This window comes from Triturus cristatus, chromosome 10 (assembly GCF_964204655.1).
Source record: "Triturus cristatus chromosome 10, aTriCri1.1, whole genome shotgun sequence".
Taxonomy (NCBI): Eukaryota; Metazoa; Chordata; class Amphibia; order Caudata; family Salamandridae; genus Triturus; species Triturus cristatus.
Genome location: NC_140593.1, coordinates 83,600,080 through 83,625,688, shown reverse-complemented (window position 1 = coordinate 83,625,688; position 25,609 = coordinate 83,600,080).

Below are 25,609 nucleotides of genomic sequence, written 5' to 3'. Positions count from 1 at the left end.
TGAATGCATGTTGGGATTGAAAGCATGGGACCTCAAAAAATATGTCAGCACTCTTTACTTTTTTTGGGGGGGGGATGTGGAAAAAGCAGTTTTCAAAATGGACAAGAGCATATTATAAAATGTTAAAACCTGCCTGCCAAGTGGTTCTATTTAATGTGTGACACCTTCAGTTAATTCTGTCTTTAAAGCAAATGCCACTTTGCATGTTGGGATTTGAGTCCATAATGACAAAATGCGAAACTACAAAACCGAGAATGCAACAGGCTGTTGGTAGGTAAATCCGGACTAGCTGATTGAGTTTGAGTTTGAGTTTAAAGCATTTATAGAGCGCACGTTCACCTGGCGGTTTCATGGCGCTGTAGTGTACAGAACCCAGAGAACAAGAAGATCAGGGGGGAGGCAGAACAAGACAGTTACAGTGGGAAGGCTTGTGCGAAGAGAAAAGTTTTTAGCGCCTTTCGGAAGAGTGAGTATTGAGTAGAAGATCTGAGGTGGGCGGGGAGAGAATTCCAAAAAGCGGGGGCAAGTGTGGAAAATTTCGTGCCCCCCCACTTTTTACGCCTAAAGCGGGGAACTGCCAACAAATGTTGGGAGGATGAGCGCAGCTCCCTAACGGGGGCGTAGACTTTAATTTCCGAAGAAATTAAAGCAGGGGCTGCGCCAATCCGAGCCTGAAAAGTAATACAGCCCATCTTGAACTGAGCTCGTTCTCGGATAGGGAGCCAGTGCAAGGACTTGAGGAGAGGGGTGACATGGTGGAATTTAGCCAGATTATAAACCAGGCGGGCAGCCTGGTTTTGAACCAGCTGTAATCGCCGCAGACTGTAAGCTGTCATGCCACAATATAGTGCGTTGCCATAATCGAGGCGAGAGATAACCATCGCCAGGACTATGAATTTTAAGGCAGAAAAAGAAAAGAGACGGGAAACTTTACGAATGGTGCGGAGTGAAAGAAAGGAAGAGGACACCACTAAACTAATCTGGGAGTACAGAGTGAGGCGGTCGTTCAACTTAATCCCAAGTGTTTTCACAGAGGAAGATGGAGAAGGGGGGGGACCCAGGGAGGGGGGCCAAAAAAGAGAAGTCCAGGGACTGGAGCAACCACCTGTCAAAACCAGCTCAGTTTTGTCTGGGTTTAACTTCAGGTGGTTGTAATTCATCCAGTCCCGGATAAAAATCATAACAGACTGGAACTTAACCATGGACTCAGGGGATGGGGACAAATTAAAAATAAGCTGAAGGTCATCCGCATAATTGTAGACGGAGACCTCCATTTGCTGAAGGGCAAAAATAAGAGGGGCAATGTACAAGTTAAATAAAAGAGGGGAAAGGGAGGAGCCCTGAGGAACCCCGCATTGTACCTTCCGGAAGTCCGCCGAAAAGTCACCCAGGCGCACTGCCTGGGTGCGGTCCCTCAAGAAGGAGGACAGCCAGACCAAGGCCGAGCCTCCAACCCCCGCCGCCCTGACACGGGAAAGTAAGATGGAATAGTCAACCGTGTCGAAGGCGGCGGAGAGGTCGAGGAGGACTAGGGCCTGGGGATGGTTAGTGTCCATGCCCTCCCTGAGGTTGTCGAGGACCGATAGCACCACGAACTCCGTAGAGTGTGCGGGGCGAAAACCAGCCTGACGGGGGGCTAAAACACCGTTCTCCTCCACAAAGGTACTGAGCGCTCTGGTCACATGGCGCTCCAATACCTTCCCCAGAAAGGGCAACAATGAAATGGGGCGGTAGTTGACAAGAGCGGAGGGGTCGGCGCCAGGTTTTTTGAGGATAGGGACGATGATGGCCGATTTAAGTGGTTGAATAACAATGCCCTGGGACAGTGAACTATTGAGAAATTTGAGAGGGGGCTGCACACAAACCGAGTAGATGTACTTGAGGATGTGGGCAGGACAGAGGTCTAAAGGGGAACCTGATTTAACCATAGAAAGAAGGGAGAGGAAAGACTCTTCTGTCAAGAGGGAGAACGAATCAAGACGTGCCCCAACTGACGGACACTGGGGGTCAACAAAGGAAAGAGGGGGGGGAGGGATATTGGCTTTAATGTTAGAAATTTTGTCCAGAAAATAAGTGTTGAGGGAGTCGCATAGGTCCTGGGAAGGGGAGGGTTGAGGGTAGCTCTATCGGAGAAGGTGAGATTGTGTACAATGGAAAAAATTTCTCTAGGCTGATTTTCGGCAGCCAGGATTTTTGAGGAGAAATAAGCAGTCTTAGCAGCCAAAATAGATTGTTTGTACTGGGAAAGGAGGATGACATACTGGGTTTTAAGGTTGGGGCAGTAATCTCGCCTCCAGGCCCGCTCAGCGTGGCGCACAGTTAGTTTTATGGCCTTCAATTCCTCATTGAACCAACGGTTCGTGTAGTTCACACACCTGGAGGACACCCGCCTGAGGGGAGCGACCGAATCGCAGCCTGTCAGGAGCCAGGAATTAATAGAATCAGCTTGTGCGGAGGACAACAGACCGTGTAGATCAGGACTAGATGCAGAGAGTGTGGCAGACAGAGAGGCCACATCTACCTGGTTCCAAGAGCGCGCCCAGATGTTTTTGAGAAGGGGGGGCTTGGTGACTGGACTAAGGTGAAGGGAAAAGTAAATAAAGAAGTGATCGGACCAAGTGCAGGGGGAGATGGACAAGGAGGCTATTGGACACTTAAGGGACCAAATCTGATCAAGGATGTGACCCTGAATGTGAGTGGGGGAATGAACGTGGGAGTCAAAATTGAGGGAACGAAGAGTATCCGAGAATTCTTTAGAAGTCGAGCATTCTGCGGGGTCTAAGGGCCAAAAATTAAAATCTCCTAATACCAAGATGGAGGAGTTGTTGACCGCTAAAGTGGCCACCAGATCTTGGAATTCGGAGAGAAAATGTTGAGAAGGTTGAGGGGGCCGATACATAAGCAAGCAGGTGAGTGGGACTCTGAAAGACGGTGAACGGACAACTAAAAAGTCTGATGAACCAATAGGGGAAAAAGTTAGAGGCTGAAAGGAGAATTCTGTACGGGCAATCAGAGCGCCGCCGCCGCCAGACTTGCCGGAGGGTCGGTCAGCACGCAGAGCATAATATGAGGCAGGAAGGGCAGCTAACAGAGAAGGAAGGGAGTTGTCACAAAACCAGGTCTCCGTGAGAAATAGGAGATCCGGCTTGTGCGAGTCCAATAAGATGAAAAGTTTGTGACAGTGCTTTACTGCTGACCTAGTATTAAGATAGTAAACGGATAGGGTCGCTGGCAAGGGAGGAGCAGGGACATCGGAAGATGAACCAGGGAGGGGAGAAGGAAGGGGGGTCAGGACGGGCGATAAGGGAGTGGACAAGGAGCTGTCAATCCCAGTCTAGCGATGTGCAAAATCGCAGAATCAGCCAAAGGCCACGGGCCTTGGAGTTTGCGGAGCTGCACAGAAGAGTATTGTACAACTTGGGCATGGTGGGGAGACCCTAGGCCCGGCCGGCCGCAGACGGGCGCAGACGGGCTTTCCTATGGCGCGCCGGCTGCGCTCGTCCGCTGCGCTTCCGGAAGATTCACATAATTTATGCGGAAATGTTAACCGCAGGGGGCGTGTCGTCTCAAAAAGGGGCGTGGCCTGTTGGCTCGGCGAAATGGCGGCAATGGAGTTAATACTTTATCCCGTGGCAGCGCTAAGATCCGCTGCACGGGTATGTCAGGAGCGTAAGAGGTGCCCAGAAACAGAGCGCTGGGAGGATGTCGGGTACAATTTAAAATTACAATGAGAAAAGTGACACTCAAATTCTAAAATTAGCTTTGAAGTCGTGCTCCCGGCTTCCGCCTCAGGAGGTTCAGGTACAATTGTAAGACGCTAGCATTCAGCGTCCTTTTGTAGTGACGGCAGGGGGCGTGTCGTCTCAAAAAGGGGCATGGCCTGTTGGCTCGGCAAAATGGCGGCAATGGAGTTAATACTTTATCCCGTGGCAGCGCTAAGATCCGCTGCACGGGTATGTCAGGAGCGTAAGAGGTGCCCAGAAACAGAGCGCTGGGAGGATGTCGAGTACAATTTAAAATTACAATGAGAAAAGTGACACTCAAATTCTAAAATTAGCTTTGAAGTCGTGCTCCCGGCTTCAGCCTCAGGAGGTTCAGGTACAATTGTAGCTGATGGCATTCCATGTCTTCCAGCCACCTGGCTGCCTTGTGTGAAGTAAAATAAAACTACATTTTAGATTTTCTGGGTCTATTTTTATGGAGGCAATCAAGGGTAAAACAGTTCAATGCGGAAGAGGGGGCAGATGACCGTTCAGGTGCTGATGGGAGCCTCACACTCCTAAAGGGCAAACATTATCTCTAAAATCAAATTGGTCAATCATAAATGCCTTATTGTCTAGCACAATTAACCTAAATGGGGGCTCAGCTGTGTAGCAGAAGCTGAACATGCCTAAAGGGGCACGGGAAAGGGAAGACAATATGGGGCATATTATCAAGGACGGAGTTAAAAACTATCGCCGCTTTAGCGGCAGAAAACTGCCGCTAAAGCGTCGATAATGGCCTTGATAATATGCCCTTGTGAATTCATATAGAAACCCAGGTTCCGGTGTGAACATGGGCTTCTATGGGAATTCTCCAGGACGTATTATCAAGCCGATTATCGCCGCTTTAGCGGAAGTTTTCTGCCGCTAAAGCGGCGATAATTTTAACACCGTCCTTGATAATATGCCCCAAAGTTTGTAACCTTGCCAGAATTTAGGGGCATATCAGCAACAACCAGCGATAATTATCGCTAAGCGCACTTAGCGCTAGGATAATTATCGCAGACTAGCGTGGATTTTTATCGCTGAGATAGCGTGCTATTAGCACCGCTTATCTCAAAAGCGGTAAAAATCCTAGTGCTAACTGCCTAACAAGAGATTATCGCTGGAAACCCAGTGATAATCTCATGAAATGTGGCGTTAGCTTGTTGATAGGGCCTCACAAACTTAGCCATGATATCCACCCTCCATAGGATATCATGGCTAAGTCAGTCCTGAAGCAGGCGTAAGGAAAGTAGCGATAACAGGGGTTATCGCTACTTTTCTTGCCGCTATGCTTCATGGCGTAGGGCTTGTTGATAGGAGAAATGTCGCTTAGCGACATTTCTCCTGTCATGTCAGGTCAGGAACGCCCACTTTGCATCTCATTAGAGATGCAAAGCTGGGCGTTAGGAATTTGTGCGCTAACACAAGGTTTCACGCGTTAGCGTGAGCTTGCTAATTAGGCGATAAAATTATCGCCGATTTTCGGCCGAAAACTGCCGCAAAAGCGGCGATAATTTTCTATCGCCGCGTTGTAGATATGCCTCTAAGTCTACTGTTTGGCATGCTTTGTGGTGTTGCCAGTGGTGGCTGCTAGTGACCAGAAGTGGTTAGTCTGCGGGGGAAGGGGGTTGAAAAGAATAAAGAAAAGATCATTTAGCAGTGTATGGCCACCGATCCTCTTCTGTTCCTGACTCCCGGCAGCACACAGGCTCTCAGACTCCCCTAAGCCTTCCCTCTCTGCCTCCATGTGTTGGAAGCTATGCTCAATTCCCATTCATGGCTGTTCATCCCCAATTTCGGTCTATAAGGAACTTGAAAACCTATCTCTTCAAAATGCTTATTGGTAGTGAGCGAAAGCAGGCTTGTATTCTTTTTATGCCTTGTATTTGCCAGTGCTATTTCTGCCTGTGAGGGTTTTAGGTTATTTTTCTTGTAGTGCTAGTGAGTGGTAACCTTTTTTTTATAAAGAAGCTGTGAAAAGTGCCATGTGTCGTGTTTCAGTTACTTCATAATGCTGCCGGAGGAAGTCCAGCTCGAGGGTTAGACGGGCACTTGTGTCTATTAGTGGTAGGTCAGTCACCCCATCTGATATTCTCCAGTTGGGACGCCTTTTCTGTATTGCCCTCAGTTGAAGTCAAGTTTGTAATGTTCAGTTCTCAGGAGATTCCTCGCATTCCATGTGGTTGGGTCCAGCCCTTAGGGTAGGAGTTTCCAGAGTAGAAGCCCTTTACCATCCTACCCTCCTTCCCCCCCAATGACCTACCTCCATGATTAATTCTTTTGAAGGAATATTGGTTGATCGGTCAGGCACACTAAGAGTGGAGGACACTGGTTGAGAAGTACCAAGGCTTTATAGCCCGCTGCTCACGGCTACACCGGTTGTTAAAGGCCCCGAGTTATAGTCCTAAACCGCAGCCAAAGGTGTGTAACGGAGAAGATTGCCTTTAACAACTCGTGTTGTCTTAGCAGAAGGGCCATGATGCTATTAGATCCTTCCAAGCACTGACTGTAGAATGACCTAAATTAGAAAGGGAGGATCAGAAAGACAAACACTGGAATGTAGGAGCCGAGGGCCAATACCAGCAGTTATTGGCCCTGGGGCACACTGTTGTTTTCAGGATCGCTCAAATGTGCCAACGAGGTGCAAGTTTCTTCATTTATTTTTGCAGTAGGTTCATGTGAGTACATTGCGATCTTAACCCCAGTTTGACTTTTGCCCAGCACCTGCTGAGTCTGGAGATTCAACAAACCAGTAAAGGCCCAGTAGGATTTGGTTTTTGACCCAATGATCACAAAGTCCGTTTGTATGCTTTATAGGTTTGTACAGTGTTCAGCTCACCACCAGAGTCTCACAAATCTAATTTTAAAATAATTGACGAAAAACAGACTAAAAGGATTTACAGTTCAAAGGGAGTTGGGTGACACATTTCAATCTATTGAGCAAACTTGGCTGATCCACAGCGTCAAAGACATCAAAGTGCCCTCTGAACTCCAAAAGACGCGCGCATTGTTTACGTATATGTCCTACAGTTGTCTAACCCTCCAACCATCTTGATGTAATCCTTCACATCTAAACTCTGTTGTAAAGTAAGTGCCCTCAGAGTGATCCCTCTAGGTGCACTATATAAATTGATTAATAATAAAATAAATAATAACTGCGTTGTCATCAGCTCCCCACCCAAGGCGATCCTTCTGCGCTTCAAAAAGACCGCTTCCAATCCAGACAGAGGGTGAAGGCTGGACTGGGTGTGAGAGACACAGCCAGGAGCCTCAGCTTGAGACACCCTGGCTTCTCCAGTGTCCTTCATGCTGATTGTGTTAGGGGTTGTGGTGTTCACTCATTTGCATACCTCTACCCAGATGTAGTAAACATACAGCCCAAGAGAAGCCACAGCTTCAACCATAAAAGACAATAGAGTTTATTTGGAAATAGTGTGAAATGATTTGGCCCGAAGGGATCAGTTAAAAAATGTAGAGCAGGCTGTGTTGTAAAAAAGTGCCTCCCTTCCAGTGGAATATCACAGACTGTTTCACAGTAAAAACAATACCCTCTCTAGACTGAGTGTTTAATGCATTTGACTGGAGGCTCAGCATTTTACAGCCTAGAAAACACTTTCAATTAGGTTTTAAGTCCTCCCAATGCAGAAAGATTGCTCAGTACAGTAGCGGTGCTGTGTCTCCCCGCGGTGCGCGCGTGCAGTTGCATGCCAAGGAGCTCCTCGCGAGCGCTGCAGGCGCTTGGAATGATCCAGATGAGGAGTTGGCGCAATCTGCCTAGGAAAGGCTGCCTGGCAAGGCCGTTCGAGGACACAACCACCCCCAGCTCTGGTGCAGCAATTTTCAGATCCTGACCAACAGCGACATTGTCCCGCTCCAGAACTCCGCCCACCATAACTAAGCAAAGTTTAGTCTACTTGTTCTAAACACATACCTTTTTGGGCAGGGGAGACAACTTTTACTTTTGCGCCTGAGCTTGGACCTTAGTGACATCGGTCCAAGTGACATCACAAACAGGGGTATAACATAGGCCCCCACAGTTCCCACAGAGGGGGGGGGCAAAACCCTTGAGGGCCCCCTCAGCCCAGTACCCTGGCCTGAGAGCTCCTGATTGAGTCCAGAGGGGGGCCCTGCCTGTACCTTGCATGGTGGGCCCCCTCAAATGTTGTTATGCCACTGTTCACGGGCATTTCTATGCTAATAAAAACCAATGGACATTCAAATCTTTAGAATGTAGAAAGTTATTTTTGATGTAATTATAACAAGCAGCATTGCAACCCAAAGCAACAAGCAAAGGCATCTTTTCTTGAAAGAGCCATCATGAATTAGTTGAGTCATAGATTGCAAAGCCGTCCACTTGCAACCCCTCTACACGAATTTCAACCCCTTCGAGTTAGTCACCCAACCTGCCTAGTGTGGATTAAATTACTAATTTACTCTCTGGTAGAGCAGCTATGTTTGCCAATAGCCTAGAAGTACACACTTTTGAGGAAGGTATGAACACCTCATGCTACCAGTTAGCTCCATGGCATGTGGGTCTCCCATGCCTTTTCCCCCCAAAGCATTCTGTATTCCAGGACTTGTGATTTTATTTGACCATTTCAGACCTGGCTCAAGACTCTCTGCATACAAAGTGCTGTCTGCTTAAAAGCCAGGATTGGCTAAAGATGTCCCACGTGACATGAGCTCCCTTTGCAGCTAGTAACATTTTCTAGGAAAATGTGCATACAATATTTCAGGTTGCCCCAGATTAGCCGGGCAATTCTTGGAAGAAGGACCGACACATTTATGTGCCGAAGGGGCACACCACCTGTGTCCATGGAGTCTGCCCTTGGTCAGACTCACAGCCACAGCCTGCAGGCATCTGGCATTGCCAAAGCACATCTGTTGATACCATGGTTTCAGCACCTCGTCCATCACCCTCCTTTGGGCTCCAGCAAAGTGAATCATGCCAGTGTGATGCAGACATGTTCCAAGATAAAATCGCCCTCATGGGAATGTGATTTCATTTTTTGCAGATCTGTGGGAGGAGGTGTCTGGGGCAGCTAGACCTGTCTCTCCAGGACAGGGCGGACTGGGAACACAAACTAGCCCTGGCAATTAAGTCGTACTGGCTGTGGGGGAGGGGGGGGGGGCTGGTGGAAAACACTGCTGCTTTTGGTACAGGGAGCCAATATTGCAGACCTGCCACAAAACCGGCCCCCTGTATCTGACCCACTGGTCCAAAACCGGCCCCCACCCTTCCAGACCACCAGGAAAACGCCCGGTGCTCACTACGGCCAATCCGGCGCCGCTCCAGGAGCCTCCAGGAGCCTGCAATTGTGTAAAGGGGTGGACTCTGAGTAGCGCGTTCATTCAAGGGTCAGTGACCTTCACAAAATATTTCTAGGGGCTGATTTTATTCCTTGAGCCCCTGTGAACTTGGTGCTCCTGCTTTTGTGGATTATTGTGGTGGCACCTTAAGGCAGCTGCCTTAATGAATACAAGCTCCCTTGTATGTCTGTGCTTCTCAGAAGGCCCCATATTTTGATGCTTCCTCTGAAACCCACAAGAGTGTTGTAGAAATACTCCCTGATAACACAGGAAAGGATAGTTTACTATTCTAACTGCAGTCCTCAAGTATTCGGGGAAACTAGAAGCCTCATTTATGGCGCTGTGGCTGAGGGCAGCGCAACAAAGGAAAGTTTCTGCGCTACCCGACGCAAATGTGAAAAGGCAGGAAAGCACCATTTTTAAGCAATACAGTGCATTTGTATCCTTTCTGCCTGTGCTGGAACCGTTTTGGCATGCTAATGCCAATGTAGGCTCCCTTGCGCCATGGTGCAAGGTTGCATGGTGCAAGGGTGCATGGTGCAAGGGTGCCTGCGTTGTAAGCAGGATTGTTTTTGGAAAGGAGCACCTTCCTGCACAGAAACAATCCTAAGAGGCATTTTCCTCTTTCTATGTGTTCTGCGATTTGTGCTGCGTCACCTTACTCAAAATTTTTGAGGCCACACACAGCCACGCAGGGTGGCTATGCGTGGCTTCATAAATCTATATGAGAGCCCTGCGTCATGCATGTACCACTTTATGTGGTGAAAAAATGATGCACTGCTCTCATAAATAAGCCCCGATGCGTTTGGCCTTGCAGCTCTTTTGGCAAAGGTGGAGAGTAAAAAGGCAGCCCTGTCTGTGCACATGCGTGAAATGCCTTCACATACTTGCAGAGACTCTAGGGCATGGACAGACAGGCATCCAGCTTAACAGATGCAGCACCAGCCCTGCCTTCCTGCATGCCCTCGGTCATGAGGACTGTCTATGAGGTCCTTGTGGACATCTGTCAACAACATTCATCAACAGGCTCATCCAAAGGTACACTCCCCCACGCAATTTACGCTCGGCCCACCTCCATCTATTGGCAACTCCTGCCTTTAAGTTGAAGCGACAAGGGGGTTGCAGGTTTGCAACTCTGGCTCCCAGAATGTGGAATTCCTTTCGTCTGGAAATTAGGTCATGTACTGACTTGCTGAGTTTTAGAAAATCCCTTAAGACTTGGTTGTATACTCAAGCCTATGAATAACTCCAACTGGGTTTCGTAATTACTAGAATCAGCGCCATGAAACCAACTGGTGTATGTGCACAAATCATTATAACATTACATACCATAACATAGCATAACATCTGCCCCCAAGCTTCGGGTCTCAGCATCAAGAGTGTTTCCATCTCACCAGTGACACCCTGCTGGCCTTCAGGAAGAATGCAATCATAACAGGTAAAACTAACACCCTTAAAAACAAATACTGAAAATTGAGCGCTGAAAACACTATAAAAATTGGTATTACCAAATAGAAAGGTGAAAAAATGAGCAAGAAAATACGTAAAATGTTTGAAATGTCACGCCAGCCATCAATACATTATTTTCATAGAAGTTGGATTTCTTATACGGGTATTTACTGGTTTACTCTGCTTTCCTCTTCTCCTCTGAAAATATTGTTTAGTTTTGGTGTTAGATGTTAGCACCATGTCACGGCGGGATAATGGGCGGAGACCACTTAAACTCCACTGCCGGGCCAGGCAGCTGGACACCGGATTGGACGGTTTGCCCTTCAATCCCTCTCGCCCTCCCCGCTTAGACCAGACCCTGCTGAGGGGTCTCAGGGCGAGAATACCAGGTGATTCTCTCCAAGTTTAAAATGAGTTCGGAAGCCAGGAATATGGGCCTTCTCAAGCTGTGCACCCGGGACCTCTGTCTGTCTCAGTGCTTAATTTGTAAAAAAAACCATAAGTGCCAATGCCCTCTGCAGGAGGCCATTGCAGCCTGCACCCCACTTTGCCCCTGCCAGCGCTGCCAATGATAGTATCAACACAACTACTAACCCTCGCACTCCTACAAGTGTGACAGTTCAGACTACTCCAGGCCCCCAAAGCTGCCAGAAGGACTTAGGCGGCAGGTAATAGCCATTTTCAATCTATATTGAATTAATAAACACTGTTTTTTTGTCATCTCTAAATTAGACCGACAGTGCCACCATGACTGTCACAAGCACTGGTGTTGACAATTAAGTGCTGGTGCCGAGCACCTAAAAAACTCTGGCTCAAATGAACCCCTGTTCCCTCTGCACATCATGTGCGCTCCGTCGCTTCCGCGCTTCAGAAAGAGCTGAAGCCCTTCTCTTCAAGGCGCACCTCCCCGTCCATCAGTGCGCAGCTCCTCGTGTCCAGTGGGCTCTTGCTGTGGCGATGATGCTGTTGCCTGGTGATGAAAACAGCAGAGGAGACTTTCCGATAGTAGATGTGCGCACGCGGCGCAGCTTGCTGCCGCCCCGCCTGCGATGGTACTGCATTGGTGAAGATGGGTTCTGCTAGAGTGACTGTGCATGGGGAGCCTGGTGCTGATGCTGGGGGCGCGAGCAGAGCTCATCAAGTAATGAGCTGTTAATATGTGGCTACCTGCCCCAATCATCCGTCCAGCCAGTGTGTGTTTGTCCTCCCCAAGGAAGCAGGGAGGGGGCAGGTGCAGGGTTCTTTCCTGACACCCGACTGTTTGCTGCTCACTGACCACCCCACAGATATTTTTAATGCTCTTATCATCCTAAATCTTTCACCATCCTTTTACACAGGCCTCTTGCTTCTCAGCTAGGCGTGCACCATCCATCTGCAGCCATGTAATGCATTCCCAATGCCAGCCGCGGTCGGTAGTAGGAGTAACTGCCGGGCGGTGACGTGGGGAGGGGCAGGGTGGGGGGTAGTAAACTATGGTTTACGGAGGTTTACAGGTAAATGAACATATAAATTAATAAAACGAATTTCGTTGCGTGCACTGCATCCCCAAATGCGATGCAGTGCACACGCTTTATATGGGGCATATTATCCAGGACGGCGTTAAAATTATCGCCGGTTTAGCGGCAGAATAATGGGCTTGATAATATGCCCTGGAGAATTCCAATAGAAGCCCATGTTCTGGTGTCAATGTGGACTTCTATTGGAATTCTTTGCGGCATATTATCAAGCCCATTATCGCTGCTTTAGCTGCAGTTTTCTGCCGCTAATCCGATGATAAGTTTTTAACGCCGTCCTTGATAATATGCCCCTATATTCTTTCATATAATGAGGTCTCTTTTCATTGCAAAAAGCCTTGAATGCTATAACACCTCGGGTGGCCTTTACATCCACTACCATACTTTTCCTCCACCCACCAGATCTAGTGATGTATGCCTGCCCTGCGGACATGTCTGTACATTGGCAGGAACAGCCGTCATGTTGATGTAGGAAATGTTTGAAGGAGAGCTCTGTCAAAAACGACGGCTAGCCGTCAAACTTTTTCAAGATTTTTTATTTTTCAAAAACAAACTTCCAAAGCGCATCTTTGATTTTGAAAGATGAAAAACTAATGAGGCCCACACCATGGGAGTTTTCTCTCACGCTACTGGTGACATATTATTTTTCACTGCACCTCGCTGCCAGAGTATTCCTGGCAGTGATAGGCAGTAAAAAAAAGCCATCTTAAATAGGGCGGGCGGTCGAATGGCTTACCTCCAATGCCCCTAGTTCCCCTGCAAGTCAGTGGAAAGTTGATGCTGACAGGGTACAGTTTACTGTGTAAACCTGGAGTTGCGCCCACCACTTTGGTGGAGAGGGTACTCAGTCACCATTGCGATGGAGTACTCTTTCCGCCAAATTCTAAGTCAGCCCCTCAGCCACCAGGAGCAGAGTGATTCCTAGAAAATGCTGAATCAACGTAGCTAAACTTTTTCCCGAAATCCAGAGCCAAGAAGCCCTAAGAGATAGCGCCTAGGAATTATGTGGTGTCTCTGGGTCTGAAATACAACAAGGTGCTGGTCCAGGCAGGGTGTCTTAGTAGAAGCCCGCCTCCTAGAAGGCCCGACATGTTATACGAGGAGGCTGTTCCACAAATACAGAATGGTTTCAAGTTGTTCCCACCCAGTGCTGGCCTAATCCTACAAAATCCCAATTCAGAAAATATGTGCTGGACCCGTGATGTTTAATGAGAGAAACTTGCAGAGCGCGCCAAGGGCGGAGCGTCCTTGTGAAGCCCTGTGCGCCAGCAGCTGCTCCAAGGCTATTTGTAACTTGCAAAATGAACCAATCAGGACAGAGGAGCACTGTGATGCAAGGGGACCTCGCCCTGCTTCAGCAAGGGATGCTTCACCCTGCATAATGTCTTCATCACAAGAGTCCTTCACCGCCAGTCACAGCAGAGACAATCTGGGGACAACCAAACCAAGATGGAGCCCAACTCCCTCTTAGAGGACAGACTGGGAGCGACCGCTACACTCAGTCGATGCTGTCACACCCTGCTTCAGTCTTGAGTAAAGCCTGTCCCTGCTTTTCACCCAGAGATGTCTCTTTATGAACCCCAGGTTGTTCAGATATCACCACAAAGTCTAGGCAGCCTGCGTTTTTCTTTTTTTTTTTTTATCTAGCGTGAACTTGACCCGAAGGTATGGGAACGCTTTACATGAGCATCAGTAACATTACACAAGGATGATTCTTTATTTGTAATTTTTGTAGGCACAGGGAGATTAAGTGATATGCCCAGGATCAAAGGATGTTGTTCCGACGCTGAGACCTGAACCCCGTACCTCAGTATCAAAGTGGGCAGCTCTGTCCATCACCAATGAAGATTTCTTCAGCTGTTGTGTTATGTCATGTTGCATTCATATATATATATGTGTGGGTGTGTGTGTATATATATATATATTCATTATATGCTGCAGTGAGTCATGTAAGATAGCTCAAGTAGATATATCCACTGCAGAGCCGAATGTATTTACCCCTCGCGGTTCCAACTCTCAACACCCCCTTGTGATGTAAACTTGCTTTCTCTGCTATTACAGAGCAGACAGTTCTGTATTTTAAAGCACAGCAGAGAGGACTGACCTATCCAATATTCATGAAGCCTTTTCTCTGGGTTCTCAAGTGGTGAGTGGGGGTGTCTGGGGTAAGTGCTGTCATTTATCAATGGTGTGCCAAGACCTCAAGTGCTACTGTACTTGAGCAGCACCGAGACAGCCCTCATCGCCGCCACAGACGACATAAGGGCCCACCTGGACAACGGCGAAACATCGGCCCTCATCTTCCTGGACCTGTTAGCCGCCTTCGACACGGTCTGCCACCGCACACTAAAGACACGCCTCCAAGAAGCCGGAATCCAAGAGAAGGCCCTGGACTGGTCCACTTCTTTCCTCTCCGACAGAACCAAGAGCATCCGTCTGCCCCCCTTCTGCTCCAAAGCCACCAACATCATCTGCGGCGTACCCCCTGGGCTCTTCCCTCAGCCCGACGCTGTTCAACATCTACATGGCCCCCCTCGCCCATGTTGCCTGCCAGCACGACCTCAACATCATCTCCTACACCGACGACACCCAGCTAATCCTCTCCCTCACCAGGGACCCACACACCGCCAAAACCAACCTCCATGAGGGAATGAAGGCCGTCGCAGATTGGATGAGGAACAACCGACTGAAGCTGAACTCGGACAAGACGGAGGTTCTCATTATCGGATCCACCACCTCAGCTTGGAACGACTCCTGGTGGCCGACCACTCTAGGAACAGCACCGACACCCACCGACCACGCACGCAACCTGGGCTTCATCCTCGACTCCTCCCTCTCCATGTCGAAGCAGGTCAACCCCGTCACCTCCTCCTGCTACAACACCCTCCGCATGCTCCGCAGGATCTACAAGTGGATGCCCACCGAAACAAGAAGAATAGTGACCCAGGCCCTCGTCAGCAGCAGGCTAGACTACGGCAACGCACTCTACGCAGGTATCCAGGCCAAACACCTACGACGACTGCAACGCATTCAAAACGCCTCCGCCCGGCTGGTCCTTAACGTCCCTCACCGCAGCCACATCACCCCCCACCTGAGAGACCTACACTGGCTCCCCGTCGAAAAGAGGATCACCTTAAAGCTACTCACCCACGCACACAAAGCCCTCCACAACACCAGACCAGCCTACCTCAACGGCCGACTCAGCTTCTACACCCCCACCCGCCAGCTCCGCTCCGCCAGCCTCGCCCTCGCCGCTGTCCCCCGCATCCAACGAACGATCGCCGGCGGAAGATCCTTCTCCTTCCTCGCCGCCAAGACCTAGAACACCCTCCCCACACACCTGTGGCAGACCCAGGACCTGCTCACCATCAGAAGACTCCTCAAGACCTGGCTCTTCGAGCAGTAGCAGCATCCCTCCCCAACCCCCCCCCCCAGCGCCTTGAGACCCTATAGGGTAAGTAGTGCGCTTTATAAATGCATTGATTGATTGATTGATTGGGTACCTGGGTTTAACTCTTTTTTACCCTTAACTCTCCAAGGATAGTCAGTCACAAAGTCAAGGCTTACTCCAGACAGTACTTCAGGGGTTGGTACTAAAGTTCTATACGGAAAACAAGAACTTTCATAGGGGAAAGTATTGTAGAAGCCTTACAGAAGCAACCGGTGGTGCCAAACTGGTTGGAAATTATCCAGGAAACACCCTTAACCAACGTAAATGTTACCTGCATCAGAGGATACAATTATATTTTACCTACAGGGGGAAACATCATTAACCCATTCGTGACTGAATATATCTCAATCAAAGAACTCAAGGTCCAGTTAAATCTATATAATATGAAGTACATGAACCTAAGTTTGTTGTTGTTGAGGGCACTGTGAGAAGGAGGGGTGATCTGGATGAGGGATAGGATCCCGATGAATGGCGTGAACAGTACCACTACCGATGTGGCGACTGGTATTTGATGTCCCAATTCGGAAGGTATATATGATGCTAGATTACATGCAAAATGAATGATGTTTCTATAAAATTGAAGCTCATTGGGGTGGCAAGGCAGTATATTTATTTGATATGTTTTTGTTCACAGGTTTTACACATTTTTTTATGTCATTTTTTGGGAGATTAATTGGCATCGCCCCGATGAAGGGGCTATAAGTGGAAGCACACCGAAATGTGTCAACGCTCTTAAACTTACCAAATCTGCTGCAATTTCTTGATATAATAGATGTTCATATTGGAGCATCGTGTATCGAGGACAATGTGCTTAGCAGAGTGGTATTAACAAAATAGACAAATGTTTGGTTTTGTACATGTTTTTCCCTCTTTCTAATTTTATTTTTGCAATATTTATATGCTTTGTTTTGCACTTTTTAAAATATTTCATTGTATAACAATGTTTTAATTCATGTCATAGTGATCTGCACCTTGCAACCACTTGATTTTACTTTTTTTTTAACAAAGAAGAATGGATGTTGTTCTATGTTATGTTATTTCATGTCATATTATGTTATGTTATGTTAATAAAGTCTTGATTTAGCGCACTGACTCGCCCCGGAAGGGAAATCTTGGCGCTGAGTTGACAGACAAATGGAGAATCCGCCATTGAAGCAACAAGGTCTTAAGATGCTTTTTAAAACCAGGTAAGTCAGTACATGACCGAATGAACAAGGGGAGCCTGTTCCTCTGGTAGGGAGCAAGATAAGAGAAGGCTCAGTCACCATACTTGGATGTTCGAATAGGCCAGGGGCATAGAAGAAGTTGACTCTCCGGCAGGATTTGGTGGTGTGTGATTTAAAGGGGGCAACTATGTCAAGAGCCTGGGAGAGGTATTCTTGAAACATGGCCACTGAACCATTGATGTCATGTAAGTTATCTAAATTGAGGGGTTGGAAAGCAGATTGAAAACCTGAGTGATCTGCTTCCATGGTCTTGATATCAAGTAATTTACCTTTTTAGGTTTTATAATGGTAGCCCTAGTGGGGATCTGGAAATTGACTAAAAAAAAAAAATATCAGTCCATGTTAGTGGTTCAGCAATTTCAGCCTGAATGAACCTAGAGTTAGGAAAAATTTGGTCTAAGATGTGACCAGCCAAATTCATTGTACCCGTCAAGTGACGATCAAGCATTTCAAGGTTGGATAGCAGAATGGATATGTCGGGGACAGTGGCTATGTCTACATGATAGTTAAAGTCCCCTAACAACGGGAAGTTCTGCGTGGATAGCACGTGAGGTCCTATTCATTCTGTTAGTTTTAAACTAAAATCTTTCTTGGGGCCGGGGAGGTGGGCGGGAAGAAATGCCAGTTCCAAATGCTGACCCATGCCTACAAGGCCCCGCACAATGAAGGACCAGTCTACCTAAACCAAAGACTGAATCCAAACCACGCCGTCAGACATCTGTGCTCTGCCACCCTCTCCCTCGCCCATGCTCCTCGCTACCTCCGAAAGCAGTAGCGGCGGCTGCTTCTTCTCCTACCTGGCCACCAAGACCTGGAACAGCCTGCCCCACCACGTCCGGACCTCCCCCATTCAGCAGGTTTGCAGAAACAACCTAAAAATCTGACTATTTGAATGACAATGCCCAGCAGCAGCTACCCCTCCCCCCAAGCGCCTGGATACCCTCATGGGTGATAAGTAGAGCTTTAAAAATCCTGATTGATTTAGTGGGGAAAAATCTATGTAGCAACAGATCTGCATTGCTCTGCAAGAAAGGTGGAACTTACATTATGATTGGAGGGATGCTGGATGTGCCCTACTGAAGTGGGGGTAAACTTTCAGTGCACACATAATGCATTTCCATGTTGTGCTGTGAATTTTCCCCAGCAAACCATAGACATTTCAGCTGCTTGTTATGGAAGACCACAAAGGTTAAAAGTAGGCCTGGGCGTAATTTCAGTTATGCAGGAGTAAACACAGTAATTATGGTAATTCCACGTTATTCTTTTATGCAAGATTACCGGCAATAACGCAATTATGCCTGATCACATAGTTAAGAGTAATCTGGGGGAAAAATCCTACCACGAGAGCACATTTAGTGAGCCGGAGTGACTGTGCATGCTGCTGTTTATGTTCTGTTGCATTTAGCGCTATTTTCTTAGGGTAAAATGCCTCTCACATCTATTTTGGACTTAGGGTGCATTTCGTGCTAAGAAACTAGTGCTAAATGCTGGGGGTAAATTGGGGGAAATCCAACCCTAAGTGCACATTTATTAAGTGCAAGCAGCTGCTCACATTCGCTATTCATGATCTGTTGCATTTAGTGCTTATACTTGGCGCAAAATGCATCCTCGCGTCCACTTTGCACTAAGAAAACTGCTCAATGCAGAATTACTCTATTCACGTAATTCTGCATAATCTCACAGAATTTTTGTGTTATTTCGTGTGATCCTGCTTGATGGAATTACACGTTACACCCACTCCTAACTTAAAAGGCAGTCTATCAAGGATGTGGAAGCCCCAAACAATAAGAAAAACCATTTTGAAGTAGAGCTGTCAGACGAAGAACATTTCTATGTCTGAGGTACTAAAAGAAACATAATATACCCTAAAAAAAACTTTCTTTTCTCTGGAGACTCACCAAAGTTATGGAAAACTCTACCCTAAAAAATCTTTCTTTTCTCTGGAAACTAACCAATTTCTGGAAAAATCCACCCAGTGTTTCCTCAAGAATTATTACTGAGCCGCACTCTCTTCAATGTCTACATTGCACCACTTGCTCATGTCATAAGAGCCCATGAAATTAACATTGTGTCCTATGCAGATGACTCCCAGCTCATCCTCTCCCTCACAGACAACAACCACACCACCAGGACCAACTCCAACACCTGCATCTACCACATAGTTTACAGGATGACACACAAATGCCTAAAGCTCAACACAGATAAAACTGAAGTCCTGATCTCTGGCAAAAAAAGCATTCCATGGGACTCCTCCTGGTGGCCATTAGACCTGAGAGCCACACCCCTCCCCTGTTGACCATGCCAAAAGCCTCAGCCTCATCGTGGACGACAAACTCACAATGGGAAAACAAGTGAATGCTGCCCCCCCTTCCGTTTCTTCATTCTACGCATGCTCCACAAAAGATTCCACTGGATTCCCACCGACACAAGATGCATGGTCACTCAGGCCCATATCACCACCAGACTGGACAACGGAAACACAGTCTGTGCCGGCATCACAAATCAACTCCAGACCACCCAGCTCACCACTGCTAGACTCACCATCAACATCCCCGCAACACACATATCACGGCCCACCTCAGAGAACTACACTGACTACCAATCCAGAAGCGATATTAATTCAAACTGCTCACCCACGCATACAGAGCTCTCCACAACTCCGGACCTGCCTACCTAACCCATCACCTTAGCTACCACCAACCAACCAGGCAACTGTGCTCAGCCTCACTCTGCCTTGTGCACATATCCGGCACCCACAGGAGCAAGTCAGAAGTGTGCTTCGTTTCCTTCATCACAGCCAAATTCTGTAATGATCTTCCATGCCCACATCAGGACCTTCCCATCCCTTCTTGAATTCTGCAAGAAACTGAAGACCTGGCTATTCCAATTACCTGAAAGTAACACAAGCATCTCTTAGCACTGCTTTGCTTTACTTTGTGTCATGGGGCGCTACTTGGGTGGTACATTGGCGTTCCCAAGCAACCATCCATGATTTCTGATGCAGAGCCCTATCTGCCAACAATGATAGACAAGGCTTTGCACCATCAAATAATGCCTCTTTGAGGCTATCATTGAAAAAGAGAAATGTTTTTATTTCGCCACAGTTTTCTGGTTTTTCATGCTTGCTGCACTGTACAGCACATATCCAAAGTGGGAAAAGTTTTAAAGTTTGTCCATATATAGTATTTTCTTTTTTTGTATTGGAAGGGTGCCTGGTTTTACTCCAGTGCTTGGGAGAGAGGGGGACAGTACCATATCTTAGTAGAGATGGTGCTGTCCTCTTCTCTCCCCTCAATGCAACTTGGTTTGCTGCACTCCATCGCATGAGGTTTTAGTAAATCTATCCCTTAGGATGGCTGCTCCCATATGATACATCACTTCATGTCATTGTGTGTCTTATGCGCTGTGAATGCACAATATGCAGCAACACGAAACAACATAACCAAACCCCTAAGCCATACAAACTTACTCTGTTCTCTAGCCCTTTACATCTAACACCTTACTACTAACCCATTGCCCATTGCACCTAAACCTCTACCTCTAAACCCATAACTCTGACTCACAGCATCTAGAGCTTACTAACAACCCAAAACTCCTAAACCATTTTATAACCCTTTACTCCTAAACCCTTGGGTTATTTTAATATTTTCAACCCTAATGGATTCTCATTAAGGAGCTCATTTTGGTGTAGTGAGTCATTGTTTATTGGATTTTTAGTAAATATGTAGTGGTTCTTCTGCCACCACTTTCACATTGAATGACTCCCATCTAGTTTGAAGGAGCCATTGAAGCTGTTAGTGTTCATTTTGTAGAGTATCAGAAAAGTCACTGCCAACCAGCATATTGCTGCACATTGCACCCATGTACTTTAAGTCATACTCAGCAAATCCTCCACTTTTAGCAAGTTCTTTCCTGTCTTCCTCTAGTTTTGCTCTACTTTATCAAATATTGACTGGACGTCTCCACATTTGTGTTATTTCTGTGGGTCAGAATATCTACTTAACGTTCACAGGACGGCCCTGAACAAACATTGATTGCATCTCTCTGCTATGCGAAATCATTGATCTATGAAATTGTGGGGCCTGTTCACAGACAGCATCTTGTAGTGCCTTTAGTAGTAGTACAGTAGACCTACTAACATATCAGAAAATGCTATTCCCAAACCCATGTGCTCATATCTTTTAGGTGCAGAAATGTCTGTCCTGACTGCACAGATCTTCACTCATGTAGGTGTACATTGTGGTAGTAAATGTGGGAGGGACAGGGAGGAGTGGCTGGACAATGGGGAATACTTACAACTAAAGTGTACAGAGGGGCTAAAGAAGGGCTATGGTGAAACATGCACCCACACACAAAAAAGTAATCTCCCTCCTGTTCTCAGACTGCACTTTTAAAGCTACTACATCCAAAAAGGACCCTATCTAGTTGTAAATGTGCTCCAAGCCAGTGACGGAGTAAGTCCAGCACCAACCATTGCCACTCACATTAACTACAACACTATTCCATAAAACATAATGGAGGTAGGGACAAAAAATAAGAGCTCATCAGAGATAATGTTGCATAAATTATTGTATTTAATCTTTTACATACATATACATGTGTGTGTGTGTGTATATATATATATATATATATATCACTCGTAAAATTGCAACTGTTCAGCGAGCTCTCAGGAATGCAAAACTCCGCACCGGTTAAATTTCACTGCTGTGTTTATTTCACAACGCGTTTCGATTTCCACAAAAAATTGACTGAAAAAGCCTGGTGGTGAAGGTAGAAAACAAAGAAGGACCACCTTAACAATAATGTCGGACATGTTGGAGTGGTAACAAATCTGATACAGATGTCATCTGGCAATAGAAAAGCATTAGTGCAGAAATACAATATAGACATGTATAATGCAAATATATATTAACATATTTGTCACATTTTACTCAGTACAACCTGGGTAGGGATCGTAATTAAACTTGTGCTTTGGTCAAAGGGGTGTGCGCACACGCTATGTGGGAAAATCCAACTTTATCAATATCCTGAGTTGCAGACATTGTTGATCCGGTGTATGACGTATGAGCGCATACCACGCTGGGAGATCGCACTCGGTCAATGTCCTGAATCACGGACAGTGTTGAGCCAGTATGTGTCATGTAATATGCTACTAGGAGTGGTGCATAATTGTTGGCAAGTGCCTGTGTGTACACCATCCGAAGTGCAAAGGTTAGTAAAAAGGAAGTACAAAACTATCTACCTAGGAACAGTCAGAGGTCCAAGTGGTCACAAAGGTAGTGACAAGTGTCTCAAGACTCTTCAAATAGTGCATGCCTATCCCAATGGTAAGGTACCCTCATTCAAAGGTATGCCCTAGCTTAGAAAATAATAATGGGCAAGTGCCCGAGGACCCGCATGTATTTAGGATCAAACAGAAACAGAAGACCAAGATCAGGCAAGTGCCATGTAGCCAACCTCAAGGTTGTGTCCACAAGAAGGAGGTCCTGCTGATGGTCAATGCTGAGACCGAGCCCTGTCCTGGTAAATTCCACTTTCTACACACAGGTCAAAGTCAACAGAACGTGGTGATGTACTCATGGGGAAAAGAGTAGGCAGCCCGTGCAAGTGAATACTGGTGATTGGGCCCCTTCCTTTCCTCCTGTAGAAAAAATAAAAGAACATAAAAAAGACAGGTTAAAAAGTGATGACCACTAAGTTTCAGTAAGAAAACAAGATTAAAAACAATGGTTTCATGAAGCCAATTACAGCAAATTGTCAACTGTTCTAATGTATAGGAAGGCAGAGGATTTGAAAAATATGTATATAAGGGGATGCAGAACTTGCACCACAATGCTTCTCAACTGTGAAGATCTTGTCCATTCTCATAGGACAAGGAGAGAGAAAAGGGAGAAACAGAGGGGTAGTCGGAAGGGCATGAAGGAAACACTCGAAATGGGAGAGGTTATTAATCTTTAAGGAGGATTGCAGGCTCCTCGTCGTGATTCAGTCCTCCGGGAGTCTTGGGTTGGAAGTCTATAATATGTTTAGACTCCCTCTTTCTAAGTGTGAGAACCCTGTTGCCACCCCGGAGATTCCTATCAACCTGTTCAAGAATAAGGAAACTTAAAGTGGATGCATTCGAGAAATGTTTTTCTTGAAAATGACGTGCTACAGGGTACTTATGGTCAAGGTTGGTGATGGCTCTGCTGTGCTCTAATATATCTTTCCTTGCCATGAATGTGGTGCTCCCAATATACCATAGTTTACATGAGCATTTTATGGCATATGTTACAAAAGTGGAGCTGCACGTAAGGAACTGTGATATTTCTCTTTTGACACCATTGCAGATGAAATTTACTTTTCTTACAGGCCTTACAATGACTGCACGGAAAGAAGCCTCTGAGGCCATGTTCGTGCCTGTTGGGATAGATGGTAATATCGCTGTGAACCAGCATATCCCTAACACTTTTCCCTCTTCTGTAAGTAATGTTTGGTCTATTTGAAATGGTGTCCCAAATGACATTATCAGTTTTGAGTATGTCCCAGTTTTTCGACAGAATGCGCTTAATGTCTTTGGAATCAGAACTGTACGTCATGATCACCCTAGTGTTATCATCGTCGGTTACAGTCGGTATGTCGGGTGCGTCGGAAATGGTCTGAGGTCTATCTATCCCATCCGCTCTTTCTCTGGCTTTCTTGAGCACCCAATAAGGGTATCCCCTTTCTTTGAAGCGCTCTACAATTACATTGCTTTCTAGATGGTAGGCTTCTTCAGGGTTACAGTTTCTTTTTGCCCTCAGCAGCTCCCCTTAGGGTATGCACCATTTGAGAGCCTCCGGATGGTTGCTGAGGGCATGGAGAATACTGTTGCCTGCTGTGGATTTCCTAAAGAGTGCTGAATGGACTTGATTGTGTTTGATTTCCAGGCACACATCTAGATATTCAGTTTCGTTGTTGCTGATGTTTCCACTCAGTATGATGTTGCGATCATTGTCATTGAGTTTATCAATAAACTCACGAGCCTTGTGTTCCGAGCCTACCCAAACGATGAACAAGTCGTCGATGTAGTGTAACCACATCGACACGTGTACACGGTCCGTTTGGAAGTCAGGGTTGGAAAATATGCCTTCCTCCCAGCGCCCCATGAACAGGTTGGCAAAAACTGGGAGCAAAGCATGATCCCATGGCCGTACCGGTTGTTTGCCTATACAGGGTGTCATTGAACATAAAGATGTTGTTCGTCAGACAGTATTCTGTCATGTCCAAAAGCATCAGGCTATGTTCATGGAATTTCACAGGTCTCTTGTTGAGATAATGTGTGCACGCCTCAAGTCCCTGCTGATGATCTATGATGGTATAAAGACTATGTACATCAAGAGTGTTGAACAGATGATGCTCACCCCACTCTAAGTCTTGTATTTTCTTAAGGAAATCTTTAGTATCCCTGATGTAGCTTTGAAGTTTGACGTCATGATCCCTGAGAAAATGGTCCACATATTTGGAAATATGATCTGCTACACTGCCCCTCGATGAGACAATCGGACGCCCAGGAGGTTTTAGGGGGTCCTTGTGTACCTTCATTAGAAGGTAAAGTACTGGAAGTACAGGGTGATCTTTCTTAAGGTAACAAAATGCCTCCCATTCTAGAACACCCCTGTCTCTCCACATAGTAAGTTTATCCCAGATGTTAGTGATGCTGGTGTTGTACACATCCATGGAAATGGGCATGTAGAACTTGATATCATCTAGTTGTGTGAGTGCCTCGGCTATGTATTGTCTCTGTCCAAGATGACAGCATTGCCTCCCTTGTCCTCAGGACAGATGACAATGCTGTCATCTTCGGTGAGAGATTTGAGTGCCTGTCTCTGTTCAAATGTGAGATTTGTATCTCTCTTGCTTCTGGCCCCTCAATATTTATGTCTAAATGTGTTAAATGCCTTACCAACACTGTCATGGAATGTATCAATGTTATTGTGGGGTAAGCTGGGCAAAAAGGTGGACTTAGGCTTAAAACCGGTAGAGACAGAGGCGTCTGTCATGATATCCAACTCGGCAAGTATTTGTGTTGTACTGGTGGCTTGGTCAGAGCCAACCTCACCCTGTCCTAGTTCTAGCATGGTGATCAAGGTATCTATGTCTCCTATGTTGAGATCGGCATGTCTAGTGAGGGTGCTGGAGTTAGTAACCCTGCGTGTGCCTAATCTTTTAAGTTTATGCCACTTCTTAAGTTTGAGTTTTCGAACATATTTTAAAAGATCCATCCTAGCATTGGTGTAATTAAATGGATAGGAGGGATAGAAAGAGAGTCCTAAACATAGTGTTTGTTTTTCTAAATCCCTCATAGGTCTCTTAGAAAGATTGATTATAGTTCTGTTACCCATTGTTGGATCCATTAGAAGGCTTTTCTGGTGCGCGTTTTGCTGCTTCCCATGCTGCCCTGTCCTCTGCCTCTTCTGCCAACGTTGCAGGATTCTTGCACGTCTGTTTCTGCGTGTCCTCGTCCTCTGCCCTGTCCTCGTCCTCTCTGACCCCTTGTCTTTGGTATCGGGGTGTCCCTTGTTGTCTGACGACCCCGACGTAGGGTCTGGTACTCATCTAAAAAAGTCAATGTATGAGGGCTACGTTATTCTACTGAAGCATTGCCAACTCACACATCAGATTCGCTCTCACTGGTTGTTAATACCTCAGCTATTGTCGGTTCTTTGTTCCAATTGTTCGTATCCTCTTGTATTGCTTGTTGGTTGTAGAGATAGTCATATTTCCGGCTAAAACTGAGAATTCTGCCACTCATAATTGCCGTAGGCCTGATTCAGTTTTCTCTGTTTCCGGGCTTTGATGTCCTCCTTGTGATTTTTGAGGCGGTCCTTCATGGTGATTAGAGACTTGTTGAGTGTTTCCGTCTCTACATGCTTGGTTAAATCATCCATTAAC